The following is an 8410-nucleotide window of genomic DNA, read 5'->3' as shown; positions in this document are numbered from 1 at the left end:
TATCTGAATATCCACTTACAGCTTGAAGAAGTTATTGAAGAGATGTTGCCCCGATTCCCTAAACTTTGGGAGGCTAAAAGTGGTTATACTAAGGTTGTCTTTCTAGAGAATTTAGAAATGACCGTAATTTATTTGGGGGGAATTAACTGGAATTGATTGTACAACCATAATCTCATTTGGTAGAAATAATAAGCTAAAGTTATAATCTTTTAAATTCAGTACAGAATTACCGGTACAGATACAAGTTTAGATTTTGTTTGATATAAATTTATTTTTAAGATAATTTTATATTTTATTTCTCCAGTGACATTTTTACAGTTGAATAAAAGTTAAAGGCCTGCTTGCACACCGAAGCCAGGTTGTTTGAGTATTTCAGTCAAAGAAGTAAGGTTGGCTCACAACAAAAGTGACCACTCCTTGGCCCCAGCTTTGGAACTTTCCCAGCTCTGAGTTCATCAATAATCTCTTCAATATCCTTGGGTGTCAGATCCTCACAGTAGTTGCTGTTTATTTGAACCATTGGTGCATTTACACAGGCCCCTAACTTCTGTAAGAGTGAAAAGTTTGTCAGGTATTGTCTCTCCAACTTTATTCCTAGCTTTCTCTGAAGGGTCTCCAGGATGCTGTGAGAATTTGAAAGCATGCAAGGTGTAGCAGTGCAGACTTGAATATGGTACATCCCATTTATACACGTTGTATAAAATGTAGCTACTTCATATACTCTCATTGGAGGTACTTAAAAAACTTCTGCCACCTTGTTCATAGGGGAGATAGGCAGCCATCCATTCTGCAATTGGGCTAGATCCAGGACTTGAAGCACAGCTGCTGCTCTGTTCCCTTCTGGGTAGTTTTTTTACTATTGCTTCTGTCTTGTAGTTTTCTGGTGTGAAATCAAATGGAGTATTTGGGTTATTCCCAGGAGCACTGTGCCTATACAACACATTTAAGTATACAAGGCTCATACCCAGTTCTTTACTGCTATTAAAAAACTAAGAGACGATTAAACATGTGAGTTAAGGGTCAGACAGCAAATTCATGGCTCTTAAGTTTATTGTTAGAGAACTTTCAAGATAATTTTCTAAGATAATTAACAGACAACGGTCCAGATTACTTACATAGTTAGATGGTTGTCAAAAACATCAGAAATCCACAAAATCTGACATTTAATGTTATTTATCTTTTTTTGAGATATGTCTTCTAACAGCTCCCCTTTAGTGGATTCAAAGAAGAAACTGAACATCTCCATCTCCAGGAGGGGTGATGCATTGTGGCAAGACTGCCACTAGGCCAGAGTTGCCTCAATTCATCTACAGACTAAATACTATCCAGAAAAGCACATATTACAAAATAGTCCACTGATAATTTCTTAAAGCCAGAGTGATCAGCCCTTCAAATTTCTATGTTTTGAAAGTCTGTCAGATGACCTTATGCTAGAAGGCTGAAGACTTGCTCTCATGTGTTGCTGAGAGGGGACAGTACAAGTAGAATATTGTCTCTATAACCTGTCTCACTTCTAGAAGACGTGCTAGGATTCCTATATTTACATATACATTGGTCATTCTCTGATTTCTGATGAGGTTAAAGACTGATTATAGTCTCATAGCCAACTCAGGCTGTTTAATCTTTGAGAATACATATTGAATTGGATGGTTATCAGATAGTATACAAGCTAGCCAGGATTATAACATGGATGTTAAGCCTTTCTTAAGTTAGGATAGATAACTAAATGTTCTGTTTAACTGATAAAATGTTGTACTGACTGTTAGGTGTATTTTATGCTTTTAGATGACAAAATGATAATAGTTGTGCTCAGTTTATATTTGAGAGAAAAGTTTTTTTAATCAGACATAAAATGTGAAGTATAGGTTGATGTCAATATGCAGGTGAGGGCTGGCACAAGTTAGGTCAAGGCCATGCTTAGACAGTAAAATTATAAGGCAGGGGCAAAGCTTTTATAAGAGGAGAGGAAGAAGAGGTGAAAGGAAGATGGAGCACATGGCCCGGAGAAACAGCAAAGTTATAAGGGATCTCATAGCTGGGGAATAGAGTAGTGTAGTGGTAGATCTGCCCAGTCTAGGTGCATAGCTTGTATTCATATTAATTTAGTTGTGTTTTCTTTGCATCGGCTTATTTGGGTTGAAGAAATTACTGCCACACCCACATGTTAACTGATAAGAAATTATGATGTTCTAGATAAATCCATGACCACAAGAAAAACATAGTAGGGCTGTCTTCCTCAAATAAGGCTTGAAAGAACTTTTACGAGGATTTACTTTTCAGCCACTTTCATACAACTCAAGCTTTTCCATTTCTATCCCACAGGCCTTGCATTATAAGCTCGTTTTGATTTCATTTTTGAAGCTACACTCCTCCATTTTTCTATATAGAAACTGGATATTCTTATTTCATACTCTTTATATTTCAATTCATCTGGAAAATCTATAGAAGATATATCTTTTTGAAATTCATGCATTATAACAGTAGGAAGAAATTATGCTTTATCTCTAGCTTAGTTTCCCATGGTTCCTTAAATTAAATTTCAGGAACCATATTTGAAAAAAAGACTGGAAAAGAAACCAAATTCAGTTGTGTTTTTTCCTTTAAAAACAGATATTTAGTACCGTTGAAGAATAGAAGAATAAATATAACATGGCACAACCCACATTAACTAATACATTTCGTGATAATAAAATCCTTTGTGACTTGTGATTAGGATGTGCAAAGTGTGCTTTACAGAAACGTTTGAATCTATAGCTATCGTCATAGTTGAGTGGACTTTCAGTTTAGCAGCCAAAATAGAATAGCTGGTCAGCTGGAAGATTTTTCTGTAAATCTGTGATCTGCAGAAATTGATGAATGAGTAAGTGAAGCAGGTAGAATCTGTTTTTTAAATTTTTATTCTGCTTATTAAATATTCATAAACCCCAAGTCAACATGCTTTCCTTTTCATAATTTCATCTGTTTCTGATGGACTTTATTATCTTGGAAACAAATTTTTCCATTCTCTGAGAAACCTCAAGAGATTTTGCAACTATGTAGGGATCTTAAACTCTGTTGAGAAAATACAAAACATTTCTGTCTATCGTGACTTAGACGACTGTAGGTTTATAAACTTCCCCTCTTGAAAAAAAATGTGAAAACCAAAAACAAAACATAAATAAAAGCATAACTCCATACCAGTCAGAGAATAAGGTAGGTGATCACCATTTCCATGACCCACTGCAATTTAATTCCAGAACCTTACTCTTATTCTCAGCCCTGTAGCAGACCATTTGCTTCTTCTCTGTCCCTCTTCAGAGCAGTTCACTCAGATCTTCTGCTGTAGGCCTTCTTCTATTATCCTATTCATTTTTCTTATTTGCCCAAGTCCTGTAGGCACTTTCAGAAAAACTGCCATCTATTACAGCCAGATAATCAGGTAAGCTATCTTCACTCTCCCCTTTTCCCCCAATTCCAATTCCCCAGTCTTACTGCCAGGTTTATAACAGATCATGTGCTGTGGCCTCTTCTTTTATGACCCCATTTCCAGGGGTCTATGCAGATCTTGATGGGATAACCAACTTTTCTCTATCCTGCTGATTTTCTAGCCACCCATGTTCAACTCCATCCAAAGTACTTAATGCCATTTCCCAATACCCATAAACACATTCTACACTGGCCTCAGTGGCCACACCTCTCAGGGTGTCAGAAATATTCTTTAAGCCAAAACAGTCTCCTGAGAACCAGAGAATATAACAAAACCTAAGGAACAGAACTCCCAACCAATAAAGACAAGACCAGACATAACCACCTAGAATTATAAATATTACTAACCCAGATGCCTACATGCTAGTGTAAAAGCACAATCAATAGTAGCCATTGCAGTAAAGCCCAGCAACCCTCTGACATTATGCCCCAAGAAGTGCAATATAGCTAAAGCAAAAACCAGGGGTTGGGGTTTTTAGCTCAGTGGTAGAGCACTTGCCTAGCAAGCACAAGGCCCTGGGTTCGGTCCCCAGCTCTGAAAAAAAAAAAAAAAAAAAAAAAAGAAAGAAAGAAAGAAAAAAAAATAATCCCACATAGGTATTACCAATGTTTTCAAGATTCAGAAAGAAGATATGAATATATCTATTAATAAAATCTGTGAAAATACAAACAGAAAAAGGAAACAAACACATAGATCAAACATGAAATTGGAACATGATCACTGAAAAACCCCAAACTGAGAAAGAACTGGAAATGAAAAATTCAGAAACTCAAACAGAAACCTCAGAGACAAGCCTTACCAACAGAGTACAAGAGACTTACAAATGGTTCAGTATAAACATATGAAAACATCCTCAGCTGAGAAATATTTTCAGAAAATTAACAGGATACTAAATTAATGCATAGACTTTAGTAGACTTCCTACATATAAATGAAAAATGGGGTGTGGAAGGAATCAGAGAAACAATACCTTGCACTATAGTTATACACACGGAAAAACACCTTGGGTTTATTTTAACAAAGTGAATAAAAGAACTGTATGGTTCAAACTTAAGACATTTAAGAAAGAAGTTGAAGAACATATCAGAAAATGGAAAGATCAATCATAGTCATGGATTTTAAGATTAATATACTAGCAGTGGTAATCTAACAAAAGCAAACTAAATATTCATGACAATCTCCATCAATTTCCCAACGCAATTCTCCACATAACTTGAAAAGATAATTTGCAGCTTCATATGGTAATGCAAAGATCAAAACAGCAGAAAACAAGATCGCTAAAATAATCCCAAATAAAGAATTGCTGGAGGCATTACCATGCCAAATTTAAAATTAGGGAACAGGAGATACCTTACCGCCTGGTCAGGTGGGCACTCCCGAGGCTGCAGAGCGGAAGAGACCACCAACACTGCCCACCCCTGCCCACATCCCTGACCCAAGAGGAAACTGTACAAGGCCTCTGGGTTCCTGTGGGGGAGGGCCCAGGAGCAGCAGGAGCCCTGCCTGAGACACCGCCGGAACCTGAAGGAAACAGACCGGATAAACAGTTCTCTGCACCCAAATCCCGTTGGAGGGAGAGCTAAACCTTCAGAGAGGCAGACACGCCTGCGAAACCAGAAGAGACTGCTCTCTGCACATTACTGATTCCAGAGGAAAGCACCAGAATCCATCTGGAACCCTGGTGCACCCGGAAGAGGCGGCTCAGATCTTCTTGGTTGCTGCCACCTCGGAGAGCCCGTGGGCAGCACCCCGAGAGCGAACTTGAGCCTCGGAACCACAGGTAAGACCAACCTTTCTGCTGCAAGTGACCTGCCTGTTGAACTCAAGGCACAGGTCCACAGGAACAGCTGAAGACCTGTAGAAAAGGGAAAAACTACACCCGAAAGCAGAACACTCTGTCCCCATAACTGACTGAAAGAGAGGAAAACAGGTCTACAGCACTCCTGACACACAGGCCTATAGGACAGTTTAGTCACTGTCAGAAATAGCAGAACAAAGTAACACTAAAGATAATTTGATGGCGAGAGGCAAGCGCAGGAACCCAAGCAACAGAAACCAAAACTACATGGCACCATCGGAGCCCAATTCTCTCATCAAAACAAACATGGAATATCCAAACACACCAGAAAAGCAAGATCTAGTTTCAAAATCATATTTGATCATGATGTTGGAGGACTTCAAGAAAGACATGAAGAACTCCCTTAGAGAAACACAGGAAAACATAAATAAACAAGTAGAAGCCTACAGAGAGGAATCACAAAATTCCTAAAAAATTCAGGAAAATATAAATAAAACAAGTAGAAGCCATAGAGAGAGACACAAAATCCCTAAAAGAATTCAGGAAAACATAAATAAACAAGTAGAAGCCCATAGAGAGGAGTCAAAAAATCCCTGAAAGAATTCCAGGAAAACACAATCAAACAGTTGAAGGAATTAAAAATGGAAATAGAAGCAATCAAGAAAGAACACATGGAAACAACCCTGGATATAGAAAACCAAAAGAAGAGACAAGGAGCTGTAGATACAAGCTTCACCAACAGAATACAAGAGATGGAAGAGAGAATCTCAGGAGCAGAAGATTCCATAGAAATCATTGACTCAACTGTCAAAGATAATGTAAAGCGGAAAAAGCGACTGGTCCAAAACATACAGGAAATCCAGGACTCCATGAGAAGAACAAACCTAAGGATAATAGGTATAGAAGAGAGTGAAGACTCCCAGCTCAAAGGACCAGTAAATATCTTCAACAAAATCATAGAAGAAAACTTCCCTAACCTAAAAAAAAGAGATACCCATAGGCATACAAGAAGCCTACAGAACTCCAAATAGATTGGACCAGAAAAGAAACACCTCCCGTCACATAATAGTCAAAACACAAAACGCACAAAATAAAGAAAGAATATTAAAAGCAGTAAGGGAAAAAGGTCAAGTAACATATAAAGGCAGACCTATCAGAATCATACCAGACTTTTCGCCAGAAACTACGAAGGCCAGAAGATCCTGGACTGATGTCATACAGACCCTAAGAGAACACACATGCCAGCCCAGGCTACTGTATCCTGCAAAACTCTCAATTAACATAGATGGAGAAACCAAGATATTCCATGACAAAACCAAATTTACACAATATCTTTCTACAAATCCAGCGCTACAAAGGATAATAAATGGTAAAGCCCAACATAAGGAGGCAAGCTATACCCAAGAAGAGGCAAGAAACTAATCGTCTTGGCAACAAAACAAAGAGAAGAAAAGCACACAAACATAACACATCCAAGTATGAATATAACAGGAAGCAATAATCACTATTCCTTAATATCTCTCAACATCAATGGCCTCAACTCCCCAATAAAAAGACATAGATTAACAAACTGGATATGCAACGAGGACCCTGCATTCTGCTGCCTACAGGAAACACACCTCAGAGACAAAGACAGACACTACCTCAGAGTGAAAGGCTGGAAAACAACATTCCAGGCAAATGTTCGGAAGAAGCAAGCTGGAGTAGCCATTCTAATATCAAATAAAGTCAATTTCCAACTAAAAGTCATCAAAAAAAGATAAGGAAGGACACTTTATATTTATCAAAGGAAAATTCCACCAAGATGAACTCTCAATCCTAAATATCTATGCCCCAAATACAAGGGCACCTACATACGTAAAAGAACCTTACTAAAGCTCAAAACACATATTGCACCTCACACAATAATAGTAGGAGACTTCAACACCCCACTCTCATCAATGGACAGATCATGGAAACAGAAATTAAACAGAGACGTAGACAGACTAAGAGAAGTCATGAGCCAAATGGACTTAACGGATATTTATAGAACGTTCTACCCTAATGCAAAAGGATATACCTTCTTCTCAGCTCCTCATGGTACTTTCTCCAAAATTGACCATATAATTGGTCAAAAAACGGGCCTCAACAGGTACAGAAAGATAGAAATAATCCCATAATGCTAAGCGGACCACCACGGCCCAAAGCTGGTCTTCAATAACAATAAGGGAAGAATGCCCACATATACGTGGAAATTGAACAATGCTCTACTCAATGATAACCTGGTCAAGGAAGAAATAAAGAAAGAAATTAAAAACTTTTTTAGAATTTAATGAAAATGAAGGTACAACATACCCAAACTTATGGACACGATGAAAGCTGTGCTAAGAGGAAAACTCATAGCGCTGAGTGCCTGCAGAAAGAAACAGGAAAGAGCATATGTCAGCAGCTTGACAGCTCACCTAAAAGCTCTAGAACAAAAAGAAGCAAATACACCCAGGAGGAGTAGAAGGCAGGAAATAATCAAACTCAGAGCTGAAATCAACCAAGTAGAAACAAAAAGAACCATAGAAAGAATCAACAGAACCAAAAGTTGGTTCTTTGAGAAAATCAACAAGATAGATAAACCCTTAGCCAGACTAACGAGAGGACACAGAGAGTGTGTCCAAATTAACAAAATCAGAAATGAAAAGGGAGACATAACTACAGATTCAGAGGAAATTCAGAAAATCATCAGATCTTACTATAAAAGCCTATACTCAACAAAACTTGAAAATCTGCAGGAAATGGACAATTTCCTAGACAGATACCAGGTACCGAAGTTAAATCAGGAACAGATAAACCAGTTAAACAACCCCACAACTCCTAAGGAAATAGAAGCAGTCATTAAAGGTCTCCCAACCAAAAAGAGCCCAGGTCCAGACGGGTTTAGTGCAGAATTCTATCAGACCTTCATAGAAGACCTCGTACCAATATTATTCAAACTATTCCACAAAATTGAAACAGATGGAGCACTACCGAACTCCTTCTATGAAGCCACAATTACTCTTATACCTAAACCACAAAAAGACCCAACAAAAGAAAGAGAACTTCAGACCAATTTCCTTATGAACATCGGGATTAAAAATACTCAACAAAATTCTGGCAAACCGAATCCAGAGCACATCA

The 8410-nt window shown here is 38.1% G+C and overlaps 1 pseudogene; it reads right to left on the bottom strand.

Moving 5' to 3' along the window:
• Window positions 1-329: 329 nt before the first annotated feature.
• Window positions 330-962, bottom strand: LOC116888193 (annotated as a pseudogene).
• Between the last annotated feature and the right edge of the window lie 7448 nt (window positions 963-8410).

Source organism: Rattus rattus, chromosome X, assembly GCF_011064425.1.
Source record: "Rattus rattus isolate New Zealand chromosome X, Rrattus_CSIRO_v1, whole genome shotgun sequence".
Classification (NCBI taxonomy): domain Eukaryota; kingdom Metazoa; phylum Chordata; class Mammalia; order Rodentia; family Muridae; genus Rattus; species Rattus rattus.
This window is presented reverse-complemented; position numbering and strand designations above follow the sequence as displayed.